A 17,144-nucleotide genomic window follows, 5' to 3' on the forward strand; every position below is an offset into this window, starting at 1 on the left:
ATTTGTGGAACGAATATATTGTGTTCAACCCTCTCTAGGCCTGACCATACTTGGCTGAAGTCAGCAGGACCAGAATTATGAACCCACCTGTCAGATGGGGAAATGGAGGCCCATGGCAGAGAGCATCCCCAGGTGATCAGTGGCAAGTACAACAAGAACTCAGCTCTCCTGCCTCTCATACTTCACTGGGTCAGCCTCAGAAGCTGCAGTGGGGAAAGGGGAGGGGGGATGAGTTAACACAAACAGGAAGCTTAGGAAGGCAGACCGCCAGAGGCCCAGGGCTCAAGACTGTCCAGTTAGAGGAAACTTCCCTTCTCTGAATAGCTCAGCCATGGGGGTGGGGGAGAAAGCATTTCGCTATGAGGGACCAAGTCCCTGAAGAGTTTTCAGGAGTGCAGAGCCCTACAGCTCCCTCTTCTCGAGTTCCCTGACTGTCTTCTGAATGAACCAGCCAAACCTCCAAGTGACTGTTATCCATAATGGACATTTAGGGGTCACCCCTGTCTCCCCATCTCTTCCCTTTTCTGACCCTCAGCTTCTTTCTGATCAAGAGCTCAAAACTTTGACTTTGCAAACAGGAAGGGACTGGAGAGACCTTTGTTTTACAGATGGAAGCAGCAGCCCCAGAGAGGGCGGGTGTCATGCCCTGGTTTACACGAAAGCAAGTGACAGAGCAACACACTGAAGAGGAACTCGGGCCTTTGGTCATTTGCCTCACTTGGCCAGAGGGTTGGCTCTGAGATGCATGTGTTCCAACCACTTGTTCCAAACATGTAGTAAGTTTTTAGCATGTTCAATGTTACCTCTGGGTCACCTGGTCAACTCCAGAACTCAAGGGCACTTGCGAGCCTCCTTAGAATAATACTACCTTTAAGGTAGGCAGGGGGCAGGGAAGTTTGGAAAACATAGGATGGGATTTGAAGCCAGAAAGAGCTGGGTTTGAATCCCCATTCTGCCTCTTACAGAAGTGAGCCTTTTAAAAATATAAGTCAAGTCATGTTGCTCCTCTGCTCAGAACCTCCTGGGGCTGCCATCTCACTTGGAGTAAAAGCCCAGCTCCCCTCTATGGCTGGCAAGGCTCCATGACCTGGAATCCCCTCAACCTCACAGTCCTGTCTCCACCAGCCCGCCCTTGATTTTTCCATTTCAGCCACACTAGCCTCTTGCTACTCTTCAACTCACCAACCATGTGTCCACCTCAGGACCATTGCACATGCTGCTTTCTGGAATGTTCGTCACCCAGAAAGCCTCTTTCTCTTCATGTAGATCTCTTTGCAGATCTCACTTTCTCAGAGGGGTCTTCCCTCATCACCCTGGCTAAGATAGGAACTCCGCCCCCAACTCCCAACACTTTCTGGCCCCTTCCCAGCTCTATTCTTCATGGCTTTAACCACCACCTAACGGGGCAATTCTACTGAGAGCAGAATTGACAAATGGCCCCAGCTGCTGTGCTTTGAAGACCATCACTGTTGCCATGGGCTGCTCCCAGCCAGGGACTGAGTGTGGCGGGGATACTGAGGCAGGCCCGTGCCAGGGGGACCTCTGATAGGAGACTTTGGCTAAGGGTTCTTTGACAGCCTTGCCAACCTTCCTTAGAACTGCCCTGCAGCCTAAGACACTTCCACCTTCCCTTCCTTGCTTCTTCTCTTCCTTCCTCCCTCCTTCCTTCATTTGGAGTCAGACGTGCCTGCTATCTGATGGCTCTCCTAGCCTCTCCTAGCTTCTCCCACAGGCATTCCCTCTAATCAATTTCTTGCACATTTAATCTCTCTGAGAGTCTGCTTCTCAAAGGACCTGAACTAACACACCTATTGTTACCTGTGGATGTATCATCTGTCCTCCCATAGAAAGTAAGATACATGAGGGTAATGATTGTTTGGTACATGGCTATATACTAGTGTGCAAAACTAAGACACAGTAGGTGCTCAATAAATTCTTGACTAATTGAACAAAGTGCCCTTTAGCTGCCAGGGTGCCCTAGATTTCCCCATTTAAACAATAGTTACAAATGTGTGTTTAAACTGAGAAGGACTCTCCATGTTTGTTTACCTCTGCTTGGAGAGGAACAAAGTCTTTCCTCGATTGAAGCTGAGTGGAGGTGGCCCCCTTCAGAAAGGACATGGTGGTCAGTTCGCCCCAGGGACAACTTTTCACTTCAACCTCCCAACATGCTCCGAGGTCAGCTGCCCCCAAATCTGTCCTCAGTAAATGGAAACTTCAAAGCCAAAGAAACACATCCTCTGACCCTTTTACACTTATTCTTTTATAGTTGACAAAGCCTATTCTTTTCTGTTTTGGTGGGTATGTGTTTTTGTTTTTAAAATTACCTTTCATCACCTAGTAAAACAATACACCGTCTTTGTTAAAAATGAAAACAAGGACTTCCCTGGTGGTCCAGTGGTTAAGACTTCACACTTCCACTGCAGTGGACCCAGGTTTGATCCCTGGTCGGGGAACTGAGATCCTGCATGTCTTCGTGGGGTGGCCAAAAAATTTAAAAAAAGAAAAATTGAAAACAATACAGCGAAATCTAAGGCACCCTTGGAGTAAGGCTTGTAAGGTACCCTTTACAGGCTCTCCACGGCCACCCCTCCCTCCTCCAGGTAGCCTCTGCACGTGCGTCTGCATACATGTACTATATCAGAGAAGATGCTGTCGGCGCTCTGCCCCATAGCTCAGCGCTTCACCATTTCCGAACACTCGCCGGACGTCCAACTGCTAGCACTTGCATCTCTTTGCCTAAGAGATTTCTCTGTGGCCCTTGGTGCCTGCTGTGCCCTTGAGCTTGGCAAGTGGAAGTGCTAGAGAATCACCATCCCTCAGGAGCAGCGCTCGACCAGTGGCTGACAGGAGCAGGCAGATAAATACCCCAGTTCCTTTGCTTCTCAAGCGCGGTCATCAGCTCCCAGTGGAAATGAGCTCCAGGTGCCCACAGCGGGACTGGCTTGATAACACACCTTGATTGGCTGCCTTCTCTCCTTGTTTTGCTTCCCCACTCTCCTACCAGGGTTTTCTGGGATCTGCTCCCAAATAAACTAAATAGTAAATGCATTTGAAATCTTTTCTATGGTCTGCTTCTGGGCCAACTCAATCTGAGACATATACGCCTATAGAAAATATGGAGTATCTTTTGCGTGTGTTCACATCAAAGGAATACTGTTCTGCACGCATCATGAGGCAGTATTCTTATTCCCATCTTTTAGATGAGGAAATTGAGACTCAGAGAGTGAAGGAATTTGCCTGATGCATCACGACTTGTATGAGGCAATGTCAGCGCTCAAACTCAGGTCTCCTGTGCTCCGTCTCCTGTGCTTCACTGCTCTGGCAGAGCAACCTGTTCTCTTGGTTGCACCTAAGTCTCCTGGACCAAAGGATTTCATGGTGATGGTGGGAGCTCGGGCAGGTGTCATAGGGCAGGATTAGGAATGCAAGCCCCTGTGCAGTGCCATCCAGAGGGTGCAGCATGTGTGGCCACAGCCACTGCCAAGAACGGGGCACGTTTTACATCCAAGCAAGGGTTTCTTCTGTATCATTACCCATGCCTCTGAAAGTACACTAAAACTCCCAGTCCTGGGGTGGAGGGAACCGGAGAAATGGGATGGGGATCAAAATGCTGTGAGGGGGGACTTCCCTGGCGGTCCAGTGGTTAAGACTTTGCCTTCCAATGCAGGGGGTGCGGGTTCGATCCCTGGTTGGGGAGCTAAGATCCCACATGCCTCGTGGCGAAAAAACGGAAACATGAAAACAGAAGCAAAGATTGTAACAAATTCAATAAAGACTTAAAAAAAAATGTGCTGTGAGGGTTTGCTTAGAAAGACAGAGGCTAAGAGAGATTGTACTACTAACTTTGTGTGTAACTTTGGGAAAGTTACTTACCCTCTCTGGGCCTGACATTTCTTTTCTATTTAAAGGGAGGCCTTGTCATGATTGGAGGGCTGGGCTTGAAAACTCAAGTGGCTATAGGGGCCCACAGGGCCATCCACATGAGGAAGGTGGTCCGGGCAAGGGTGCCGCAAACCGGACAGCTCAGGGGCAGTCTACAGGGCAGCCCCATTCAGCATCACCAACGCTACCATGAGTCAATAGCAGGGGAGTACAGGAGATTGGTCTAGAACCTTGGGGTTCTAGTCCCAGGGCTGTCAGCTCCTCCAGTTTTTCAAGAGAAGACAGAAATCCAGATTTATGTGAGCTCTCTTGACTTTAAATGTTAGCAACTAATTTAAAAAGAATCACTTTGTGGGGTCAATTGAAATACACCTACTTGCTGAAATACCTCCTAGGCAAGGGAGGGAGGGACTGTTTAACGTCCCTCAATTCCGTATTTTTGAGAGGCCCTACTATGTGCCAGGTGCCAGGTGTTAGAGATACAGTAGTTTAGGAGACAGACATGTCTGTGCCCTCATGGGACTTAACTTCTAAAATAGCTTAAAGTCCAAGCCCTGACCAGTCCTCTGAATGCAGACAACTTTCTCCTCACCCTCTGGGGTAAGGGGCCCCACAGAGCAACCTGATTGGGGTGAGATTAAGATTCATGCTTCCCACGCCCATTAGGATGGCTCTAATAATAATTTTTTTTTTTTTTTTTTTTTTTTTTTTTTTTTTTTTGCGGTACGCGGGCCTCTCACTGTTGTGGCCTCTCCCGTTGCGGAGCAACAGGCTCCGGATGCGCAGGCTCAGCGGCCATGGCTCACGAGCCCAGCCGCTCCGCGGCATGTGGGATCTTCCCGGACCGGGGCATGAACCCGTGTCCCCTGCATCGGCAGGCGGACTCTCAACCACTGCACCACCAGGGGAGCCCTCTAATAATAATTTTTTAAAAAGGAAAATAGCAAGTGTTGGCCACAATGTGGAGAAATTGGAACTCTTGTACATTGCTGATGGGAATATAAAGTAGTGGAATACAGTCTGGCGATTCCTCCAAAGTTAAACATGGAATTACCATATGACCCAGAAATTCAACTCCTAAGTATATACCCAAGGGAATTGAAAACAGGTGCTCAAATATATGTACATGCATGCTCATAGCAGCACCATTCACAATAGTCAAAACGTGGAAACAACCTGAATTTCCATCTACAGATGAATGGATAAACAAATTGTAACGCATACATACAATGAAATACTATTCAGCCATAAAAGGAATTAAATGTGTCAGTATTTAACTGGATGAACCTTGAAAACATTACGTTAAGTGAAAGAAGCCGGTCACAAAAGGTGTGGCTTTGTGTGATTCCGTTTACATGAAATATCCAGAATGAATTCATCCAGCGATACAAAAAAGCAGGTTGGTGGCTGCCATGGGCTGAGAGGAAGGAGGAACAGAGTAACTGCTTAACGTATGGCGTTTCCTTCTGGGATGACGAAGATGTTTTGGAACTACACAGAGGTGCTGATTGCACAACGCTGTGAACGTGCGAAATGCCACTGCATTGTTCACTTTAAAATGGTTGATTTTATAATGTTATGTGAAGTTCATCTAAAAATAGTTTTCAAAATTACAAACTACATAAAAGTGCTTTGCTAGGATGGTTAAACAAATTATGGTGCCTCCAAACAGTGGAATATTATTCAGCCATTCAGAATTCGAGGATGTTTTAATGACATGGAAAAATGCTTACAATGTAATACTAAGTAAACAAGTGGGTTACAAATTGTACATGCAGCATTTTACTAATTATGTTAAATAAAATGTGCATAAAATACTAATTTACTAATTATGTTAAATAAAATGTGTTAAAAAAAAGAAGACTATAAAAATAAGCTAAAATGTTTGTTATCCAAAATTTTTTTTAAAGATTCATGTTCCAGGAATTCCCTGATGGTCCAGTGGACCGTCCCTGACTCCCCGAATTCCCTGACTCAGTGCTTTCACTGCTGTGGCCGGGGTTCAATCCCTGGTCGGAGAACTGAGATCCCACAAGCTGCGAAGTGCGGTCAAAAAAACAAACAAAAAACAAACAACAGCAAAAGTTTCATGCTTCCACTGCTTCAGCATCTACTAAGTGTCAGTCATAGTGAACGAGACAAATGAAGATTTTTGCCCTCCTGCAGCAGAGAACAGGCGACAGTGGCCCTGGGTCTAGAAAGAGCTGGAAGGTCAGCAGAGCCAGATTCTTTCTTCTCTCTTCTCTGCCCCAGACTCCCTGGGTGACCCTTTCACGCCTCAGTCCTCCTCATACGCAAAAGCTGCCCCTCGGGAGAGCCATCCAGCCTCTTGGTGTTTCCCCCTAGAAACACCTGTACATGCACCCAAGACCACACGTCCAGGCTGGCCCCAGCAGTATTGTGTGTTGTCGTGAACCCATGGAATAACCTGTATGTTCATCACCAGGGGAATGAGAAGTAAGGCAGGATGGTCCCCTGCTGGGATCCTCCACTTAGAAGGAATAAACTAGAGCTCTGTTTCTTATCCTGGCTAGACCCTGACAACTTAATGATAAGAAGGCAAGGGAAAATGAAACTGCAGAAGAATCGCACAGTTAGATAGCATTTATGTAGATCCTTAAAACACGAAAAACAATTTTATGTCTTGTTTATGTACCCACATATATGTAATACATTTTTTAAAGGCACAGACAGGAAGCACTGTAATTCATGACAGAGGTTGCCTCTGGGGAGGAAGAGAAACAGAACTGAGAGGGATACAAGGTGGGGAGGCTTCAATTTTAACTGTTACTTTTAGTAATATTATTTTTTAAAAAACTGAAGCAAACAGGACAAAATGTGAACATTTGTTAATTCTGGGTGGTGGGTTCCTGGGATATTTAGTATATTATTCTCTTCACTTTTCTGTATTTTAACCTCATCCCCCTCAAAAAAAAAAAAAAAGGATAGTGAAAATAAAGCAGTGAAGAGAACCAGTATCTATTGAGGGCTTTCTCTGTGATGGCCAAAGTGGTCCTCAAAGTGTGTCCCCGGGACAGGCAGCATCAGTATCACCTGGGGATGCAAATTCTTGGGGTCCGGTGCCAGACTTACGGAGTCATGAACTCTGGGGTCAAGACCCAGAAATTTGTGTTTTAACAAGCCTTCTAGATGATTCTGTTGTTCTGCTAAAATATGAGAATCACCGGGCTAGACTGTAATAGCTATGACAATAGTTAACCCGTATTAAGCAATTAGACCTGTCAGTTCTCTAAGAGCGTTCCTTCAGCAACTCAATCTAATCTTCAAAACAACCCTATGAAGGAGCCATATTTTAATTATCCACATTCTACAGTTGTGGAAATGGAGGCACAGAAAGGCTAAATCCGCTGCCCAAGGTCCAACAGGCAGGTTGCTCCCAGAAATCCTTTACCTAACCACTACACTAAACTGTCACTTACATGACCTCTAACATATTCTAGCTCACTGCAGCCTTGGAAGAAAGACTTAGTAGCCCTCTTTGGCAGATTAGGAAATTGGAATTTAGGGAGGGAGAGTGACTTGTCCAAGGTCTCACAAGGAGGAAAGTCAGGGGCCACACATCCTGTTGTCTGTCCAGGAGGTTCTGGGGTTTGACCTAGACCCCCTGGGGATCAGGGCCTAGCTGGGAGGAGGAGGGAGCTCAGCGAGCTGACCCAGCTGCAGCCCTGCCTGGGCTCGCACCGTCACGCCTACGGCCAGCTGTCCCCTTCCCCACTATGGCTGCCAACCCGCCGTGACCGTGACGGTCACCCACCCCCACCAGGAACCGTAAGGGCCTTCCCCTCCCGGGCTCCGTGAAGCTTTTTTTTTTTTTTTCCTTTTGCAAAAGGGGAACCTGGAGTGCCCAGAGAAGTGGCGGCTCAGGCACAAAGTCACCCTACAGCTTTCCCAGGCTCGCCGCCAGGCAATTCCGCTGTTCATCTGGGCACCCTCCCCCGCGGGTCGGCCCCTGCATCCCACCTCCTGTCCGTCGCTCCCACGAAGGTCCCTTTCCCGGGCAACCCAACCTACGCGGCTCACCACCCCGGGTTCCCTCCGCAGCCCGAAGACCCTCAGGCCGAGGGTCACGGGTCGCTGTCCCCGAACCCGTGTGCGCTGCACTCACCTGGGCGCCCGCTCCTCGTCCCGTGGGCAGCCCGGATCCTCGCAGCTCGAGCGCCCCCCCAGCTCGGCAGCCCCCGGCGTCCCGGGCGCTCGTGCCCTAGGGAAAATGGACTGACTTTCGAGAAGAGGCTGGGGCTGCGCTCCGAGGGGCTTCGGGGCCGCGCGTCTTATGGGGCCCCTCTCGTGCTGGACTGTCCGCGTCCCTCCCACTTGCTTCTAGTTCCCGGCGGTGCGCCCGGGGTGGAACCAGGGACGCGGTGTCGCCCACAGGCCATCTGGGCTCCTTAGCCGCGCCCGGAGTGATGCTAACCCCGCCCCCAAGTGTCTTAAACCCGCCCCCGAAGATTCTAACCCCACCCCAGGGACTCTAATCTCTGTCCCCACCTCCTAAAATCCTAATCCCGCCGCCTAAGGATTTTTTTAAACACCGCCCATCCAAGGTTTCTAACCCTGCCCCCAAGAATCCTAACCTTGTCCCTGAGGGATAATAACCCCGCCCCCAAGAATTTTAACCGGTCCTTCAAAGGTCCTAACCCCCAAATAACCTAACACCTCCCCCAATGTATTCTAACGTTGCCTCCCATCGCCCTAATCCTGCCCTAAAGGATTCTAAACCCCACCCTTCCGAGAACCCCAACACCTCATCTCCTCCTCCTGAGATCTTAATTCTGCCCCAAAGGATTTTGAATCTCACATCTGAAGGAATTTTAACCTCGCCTACCGGAGATTTCTAATTCTGCCCCCAGGATTTTAATCCTGCCAACGGAAGGATACTAACCCTTTTCTTTTTTCTTTTTCTTTTTTCTCCCGGTACGCGGGCCTCTCACTGCTGTGGCCTCTCCCGTTGCGGAGCAACAGGCTCCGGACGGGCAGGCTCAGCGGCCATGGCTCACGGGCCCAGCCGCTCCGCGGCATGTGGGATCTTCCCGGACCGGGGCACGAACCCGTGTCCCCTGCATCGGCAGGCGGACTCTCAACCACCGCGCCACCAGGGAAGCCCCTAACCCTTTTCTTGAAAAGATTCTAACCCAGCCCTCAGGATTTATTACCCTAATCCTAGGGATTCTAATCTCTCTCCTGAGCGATCCCAACCTGTTCCCATAGGATTTTAATCCGCCCCCCAGGGTTCTAATCCGGCGCACCCAAATATTCCATCCCTGCCTTCCAGGGTTTCTGATGGCACCTATCAAAGGAGTCTAAACCTTTTCAGGAGGATCCTAATCCCACCCTCATCATTCTCACAGGATTCTAAATCCACTCCTCCTCCCCCAAGCATTCCCCACCCTTCCAATCGCAACCTCCTAGCCCGGGCCCCTCCCCACACCGCGTCCCAAGCCTTCCCGGCCCTTCTGTGGTCTGCGGTTTCCGCTCCGCAGGCCCCTGGCGATTCAAACGCCAAGCAAAGTTCTTTGCCTGCAGGAACCAGACTGCCTTACTCCTTGCAGGCTTCCTGGCAGCTCAGAGGAGTTCGAAAATTGAGGGGGCGGCAAGTAGGGCTGGTGGGCACAGCTGGAGGCCGCAGATGAGTGAGATGTGCCCAGGGCCAGGCAAGGGCAGAGCACATCTCCTCCTGGAAAGAGAGGGACTGTCGCCTTAAATTCTGCTGGACACACCTCCAAAATGTACGGGAATCCTACTGTGTCTCTGTAGTCCCACTGCTACCAGCCAGTTCAGGCCACCATCATCTCTCCATTCATTCATTCAGCAAGATTGTGCTGGGCGCTGGGCTACATAGGGCTGGCTTCTTGGCCTCAGCACTATTGACATCTAGGTCCTGAAGTTCTTTGTTGTGGGGTCTGTTTTGTGCATAGTAGAATGTTGAACAGCATTTCTGGATTTAATCCACTAGATGCCAGTAACAACCCCCTTCCCCAGTTGTGACAGCCCAAATGTTTCCAGACATGACCAAACGTCCTGGGGGGGAGGGGTACAGACCATGGATGAGAAAGATAATGACTCTGCTCTTATGTGTTTTGTTTATGTACTTAAATACATGTATGCACTTTTAAAAAGTAGAAAACGGGGGACTTCCCTGGTGGTGCAGTGATTAAGAATCCGCCTGCCAATGCAGGGGACACAGGTTCAATCCCTGGTCCGGGAAGGTCCAACATGCCGCGGATAAGCCCCGGCACCACAACTACTGAAGCCCGTGCGCCACAGTGAGAAGCCCGCACACCGCAAACAAGTGTGGCCCCTGCTCACTGCAACTAGAGAAAGCCGGCACGTAGCAATGAAGACCCAATGCAGCCAAAAAAAAAAAAAAGTGGATAATGGGTTTATATATATATATATATATATATATATATATATATATATATATATATATTTATTTATTTATTTATTTATTTATTTATTTATTTTATTTTTGGCTGCGTTGGGTCTTCTTTGCTGCGTATGGGCTGTCTCTAGTTGCAGCGAGCAGGGGCTACTTTTCACTGGGTGCGCGGGCTTCTCATTTCAGTGGCTTCTCTTGTTGCGGTGCCCGGGCTCTAGGTGCACGGGCTTCAGTAGTTGTGGCTCACCAGCTGGAGAGTGCAGGCTCAGTAGTTGTGGCGCCCGGGCTTAGTTGCTCCGTGGCATGTGGGGTCTTCCCAGACCAGGGATCAAACCATTGTCCCCTGCATTGGCAGGTGGATTCTTAACCACTGTGCCACCAGGGAAGTCCCTAGATAATGTTTTAATTGTGTGTTTAAGTTACTTGCATGGTACTTATTCAGTTTTGTCCTTTTTTTTCCACTCCATCACTAGATACTATTAATATCTAGCCATGTTGCTGAAGGTCATTGTCTACATCCTCCATAGTCTATTTATCCATTCCCCTAGTCATGGACACCCAGATTGCACACAACTTCACGCTACCATAAACAATGCCACTGGGGACATCCTGATATGTGTCCCCTTATGAACCCCTGTGAGAATTTTATAAAGACTTGCTTTGCCAAGAATGACAGATTCTTGCACAGTGGCTGCTGCCTGGATTCCTGTCCTGCCATTTCCCCGTATCTTGTCCCTTGGTATCCTCTGCTGGTCTTAATTTGAGTTCCCCAGAAGCAGACCCTAGACATGGATTCAAGTGGAAGTTATTTGGAAGATGCAGAAAACACTGGTAAGGGAGTGGGTGAATGAGACAGGCAAGGGAAGAAAGCCAATGAAGAGAGCATTATCGGGCTTCCCTGGTGGCGCAGTTGTTGAGAGTCCGCCTGCCAATGCAGGGGGACATGGGTTCGTGCCCCGGTCCGGGAGGATCCCACATCCCACATGCCGCGGAGAGGCTGGGCCCGTGAGCCCTGGCCGCTGAGCATGCGCGTCCGGAGCCTGTGCTCCGCAACGGGAGAGGCCACAACAGTGAGAGGCCCGCGTACCGCCAAAAAAAAAAAAAAAAAGAAAAAGAACATTATCAAGCAAGCTCCAATTGTGGGCTCCTGGAGCTCAATCCTGCTGGGAAGCGAACCCACTTCAGAGTTATCCCACCTGAGGCTTGAGGGAGCTGGGGTATTTATACACCAACGTCTGCCAGGCATTGGATGAGGGCTGCTCCCAGAGGGATATTAATCCTTCAGCATTTCTGGTCTGCCCCATGCATGCTCCAGTCACCAGAGAGAGCCTCTAGGAAGAGAGATGCAGGTTCCCGGGACATTAGAGGGTCATTGCCAGCATCAGCTACATCTTCTTCCAAAAGTCTGCCATTCTGATGGCAAAGGACCACTGATAGCTGAAACATTCTCCTGCTAACAGCCAATTTCCCCAATTCTTTTGGTATTCAAGTGATGCTGCAATAAAAATTCTTGTATGTGTTCCCAAAGCCCCTATCAACTTTATTGCGGCATAATCTTATAAATAAAATGCACCATTTAAAATACTCAGCTTGATGAGTTTGGGCAACTGTATACATCTGTGTAACCACCACACTAATCAAGATATAGAACATTTCTATCCCTCCCAAAAGTTCCCTTCTACCCTGTTGCACTCAACTTCTCCCACTCATTTCCTAAGGTAACAACTGATTGGATTTTTGTCATTATAGATTAGCTTTGTCTTTTCTGGGATTTTACATAAATGCAATCATACAGTATGCTTCTTTTTCATCTGCCTTTTTATTCACATATTGCTTTTAGGAGTTTCCATGTTGTTTCATATTCTAGTATTTTGTTCCTTTTCACTGCTGAGAAGTATTCCATAGTACCGATGTATCGCTATTTGTTTATCCATTTACTTGTTGGTGGACATTTGGGTTCCTTTTGTTACAAGAATAAAGCTGTTATGAACATTCATGTACAAGTCTTTGTGTGGACATGTTTTCATTTCTATTGGTTAAATACTTTGGACTGGAATTGCTGGGTCATATAGTAAGTGTATGTTTAACTTTATAATACAATGCTAAATTGGTTTTCAAAGTAATTATACCATTTTGCATTCCTACCAGTGATGTATGGTTTCCAGTTTTGTCACATCCTTGTCAATTTTGTACTGTCATTCTTTGTAATTAAAAAAATATTTTCCATCTAACTCATATTAGCATCAAAGAACATTGATACAATTACAAGTTTTATGCTAAAGCACTGGCTTACTAGTATTTGGGGTGGCAAACATTTTGTCTACTCATGCATTCGTTCATTCATTGTCATGGGGAGTATAGCTGGCCACAAGCAGTGGTGCTAAATACTGCATCTTTGGAGTCAGACTAGAGTTCAAACCCTGACACTGCCATTTATCAACTGAGTGATCTTGCACATATCAAGTCACCTCTCTGAGCCTCAGTCTCCTTATCTCTCAAGTGGGAATAATAATAGGTGAGTCATTGTGAGAGTCAACTAACATCTTATGTCTGAGGGTGATAAGGATTAAAAGGAAAATAAAGCAAAGCAAGGGGAGAGGTAGCAGCGGTGGGGGAGGGGTGATGGTGTGACTTGAGACAGAGAGGCGGGGAAGGCCTCTCTGAAGAGGGAGCATGTGAGCAGAGACCTGCTGAATTGGGGGAGTGAGTCATGGGATGGTTTGGGGGAAGTGTGTTCCAAGCAGAAGGAATAGTAATGGCTAAGGTCCTGAGGTGCAACTGCACTTGATGTGTTGAAGGAACACAAGGAGGCCAGTGTACCTGGAACAGAGTGGGCACAGGAGAGAATGATGGAAATGATGTTGGAGAAGTTGTGGTGTCAGACTGTGAGGCCATGAACCTCCTGGTACTGATATTAAACTTTAATTGACACAAGATGGGAGCCATTGGAGTGTTCTGAGCAGAGAAGTAGGCCACAACTGGTGGGATCTCTTTGGCTGCTGGGTGGAGAATGCATTAGATGGGCCAGGGGAAGCAAGGAACCCAGTGAGCAGGCTGAGGCAGTTCCCCAAAGGCAAGAAGATGGTGGCATGCGCCAGGGTGGTGGCAAATGACAATTGTAGGAGCTCAAAGAAAGGATCAGAATGCTTGAAACTTTACGGGTATTCACAAGGAGAGTCATTGCAGCACAACTTTTACTAGGGAAGAACTGGAAATAACCTAGATGCCCATCATTTGGGGACTGGAAAAAAATGATAATACAGTAATGGAGTACCAAGCAGTTGTCAAAAGAATAATGATGTTTAAAAACTAATCATATTTCTGTGCACTAGCAAAGAACAATCTGAAAATAAAGCTAAGAAAACAATTTCACTTACAATGTCAATGAAAAGAATAAAATTCTGGGAATCAATTTAACAAAAGAAATGCAAGATACTTGGAAAACTAAGAAACATTTTTAAAAATATTTATTTATTTATTTGGCTATGCCCGGTCTTAGCTACAGCACGTGGGATCTTCATTGCGCATGCGGGATATTTTTTCAGTTGTGGCATGAGGTACTTAGTTCCCTGACCAGGGATCGAACCTAGGTCCCCTGCATTGGGAGCATGGAGTCTTAATCACTGGACGACCAGGGAAGTCCCCTAAGAAACATTCTTGAAAGAAGCTTAAGAAGACCTAAGTAAAGTCATCTCAGGGATGGAAAAGACATCTCATGGAAAAGACATCCCTCTGTGGACTGGAAGACTTAATATTGTTAAGGTGATGATACTCCCCAAAGTGACCAACCAAATCCCTATCAAAACCCCAGATGTCTCAAAATGAGGGACTTCCCTGGTGGTCCAGTGGTTAAGACTCCGCACTTCCAATGCAGGGGGCCTGCGTTAGATTCCTGGCCAGGGAACTAAGAAACCGCATGCCGCATGGCGTGGCCTGAAAAAAAAAAGAAAAAGAAAAGACAACCCACAGAGTGGGAGAAAATATTTGCAAATCATACATCTGATAAGGTACTGGTATCCTAAATATTTAAATAACACTTACAACTCAATAATAAAAAGACAACATAATTGAAAAGTGGGCAAAAGATCTGAATAGATATTTCTCCGAAGAAGCAATACAAATAGCTAATAAGCACATAAAAAGATGCTTACTATCATTAGTCAACAGGGAAATACAAATTAAGCCCAGTGAGATGCCACTTCACATCCATTAGAATGGCTAATAACAAAAAAGACGGATAATAGCAACTGTTGATGAGACTATGAAGAAATTAGAACCTCATATATTGTGGTGGGAACGTAAAATGGTGCAGCCCCTTTGGAAAACGGTGTGGCAGTTCCTCAAAACGTTAAACATGGAGTTACCATATGACCCAGCAATCCCACTCCTAGGTGTCTGCCCAAGAGAATTGAAAATATGTCTACACAAACATTTGTATGTGAAATTTTCATAGCAACATTATTCATAATAGCCAACAAGTGGAACAACCCTGATGTCCATCAATGGATAAATAAAACGTGCTATATCCATTCAATGGAATATTATTTGGCAATAAAACAGTATGAAGTACTGATACATGCTACAACATGGGTGAACTTTGAAAATTTGTTAAATGAAAGAAGCCGGTCACAAAAGTTCACATATTGTGTAATTCCATTTACATGAAATGTCCAGAATAGGCAAATCTACAGAAACAGAAAGTAGATTAGTGGTTGTCTAGGGCTGGGGTTGGGGAGAAATAAGGGGTGACTGCCAGTGGGTTCGGGGTTTTTGTGGGGGGTGGGTAATGAAAATGCCCTAAAATTGATTGTACTAATGGCTGCACAATTCTGTGAACATACTAAAAATTACTAGAGTGTACATTTAAATGGATGAATAAGTGAATTATAATTCAATAAAAAAATTTTTTTAATGAAGAAAGTCGTTATGTACTAATAGGGAACATGTGGGTAAGGGGAGGGGGGAGCAAGGTGCACAACAGTTTCTATTGTATTTTACTATTTGTGTAGAACAGGAGAACAAGGATACGGGAATTTACCAGCACATGCCTCGGCGGGGTCAGGAAGGGCGCACAGAGGAAACAGCCCCAGTGGTTTCTTCCAGGGAAGGGAACTGTGTAGCTGGGTGACAGAGGAGGGAGAGAGACTTATTGGTCCTAGTATACCCTTTGTACTCTTGAATTTTGAACGACCTGAATATATTAACTATTCAAAAATAAAGTCATTTAAAAAATCAGAGACTTCATGGACAAGATAGAATTGGGGCTGGGTAGGATTTTTAGAGGATGAAGAGTCCAAAAAGGTTCTGGGTGTGCACTTCACACTGGGGCCAGTGGTGTAAGAATGATGGAAGCAAAGGCATTGAGACTGGACTGACTGCCTCTCACTAGCTCTGAGTTTGGTCAAGTTACTCAACTCCTCTCTGTCCCTGCTTCCTCATCTGCGAAGTGGAATGATAAGAGTGCTTACCTCACCAGGTCATTGAATCATTGCATATCAAGCTCATTACTGTGCCCTCACTTATATCATCTCATTTAATCTCTTTGAAATGGGGATGATTATAAGTGGATGGCTCAGAGAGGTAAAGACAGTTGCCAAGGTCACACAGCCAGCAACAAATTCGAATCCAGGTCTGTGAGCCTCCAGTGTGCCTCCAAAGGCTGTGCTTGTAACGACTAGACAAACCTAATAAGTGTGCCCCGGAGATTAAGGAGTAGAGGGAGAGAGATGCTGATGGGAGGACATGATGCAGGGCTCAGTCCTGGAGGGAGGGCAGGAGCTAGGGAACAATGCAGTCTTCACTTTACAGGCGGTCAGAGGTTAGCTCCTTCAAAAGTATATTTTCCTATTTCCAGGAGCATTTGCATTTTATTTCAAATTCTTTGGGAACTGCTGATTGTTCTACCTTCAAAACAGGATGGGGGATGGGGAAGAGAGCCACAAATGATTATTTCAAAGCCCAGATATTTCCCCTTTTACTTGCAAAGTAGCCAGTGTACACCCTCTCAGGCAGGAGGTCATTGCTGTCCTCATTTTCCAAGAGAGGCAAACAAAAACCTGAGAAGACTAGCCCTTGAGAACCTCACAACAGCCCCCAGCAGGTCCTTGACCACTCTTCTTAAAAAACTCCTCCAGGGGCTTCCCTGGTGGCGCAGTGGTTGGGAGTCTGCCTGCCGATGCAGGGGACACGGGTTCGTGCCCTGGTGCGGGAAGATCTCACATGCCGCGGAAAGGCTGGGCCCGTGAGCCATGGCCGCTGAGCCTGCGCGTCCGGAGCCTGCGCTCCGCAACAAGAGAGGCCACAATAGTGAGAGAGGCCACAATAGTGAGAGGCCCGCGTACCGCAAAAACAAACAAACATACAAAAAAACCACACAAAACTCCTCCATCCTCCATCATCTCTAGCCCCCCATGCCCACCTCCACCCCTGCCCTGGCTTATTTTTCTCCGGAGAACTTGTCACCACCAGGCACTTTAATACATATTTATATGTTAAACTGTCTGTTGTCTATCTCTTCTACTTTTTTTTTTTTTGCAGGTTCACGCAGGTACTATTTATGTGTACGTTTTTACAGATGGAGAAACTGAATGAATGAAGGAAACTGAATGAATGAAAGAAACTGAAGGAAGGAACCAAATGAAGGAAGGTTTAGTGAATAACAGTGCCGAGATCAAAACCCTTCATTTGATTAATTCTATTAATATTTATTAAGGGTTTACTATGTGTAGTTTCCAGACTTTTCTCTACACGTTTACATAGATATATAGGTAAATACAAAACCATGTTATTTTAAAAAAATGAATGTACTCTCTGTACTATTGTACAAGCATGTCTTGGGGCTCTCTCCATGTTAATTCAC

The 17,144-nt window shown here is 46.7% G+C and overlaps 1 protein-coding gene across 2 annotated transcripts in view; it reads right to left on the bottom strand.

Moving 5' to 3' along the window:
• Positions 1 to 8,258, bottom strand: part of HCK (HCK proto-oncogene, Src family tyrosine kinase) — a 38,995-nt gene extending 30,737 nt beyond the window's left edge. For both annotated transcript variants that reach the window (XM_060032787.1, XM_060032786.1), the window contains exon 1: positions 8,012 to 8,258. The gene's annotated coding sequence lies outside the window, so the exon portion shown is untranslated. The remainder of the gene's footprint in view (positions 1 to 8,011) is intronic.
• Positions 8,259 to 17,144: the final 8,886 nt, after the last annotated feature.

Source organism: Delphinus delphis, chromosome 15, assembly GCF_949987515.2.
Source record: "Delphinus delphis chromosome 15, mDelDel1.2, whole genome shotgun sequence".
Taxonomy (NCBI): domain Eukaryota; kingdom Metazoa; phylum Chordata; class Mammalia; order Artiodactyla; family Delphinidae; genus Delphinus; species Delphinus delphis.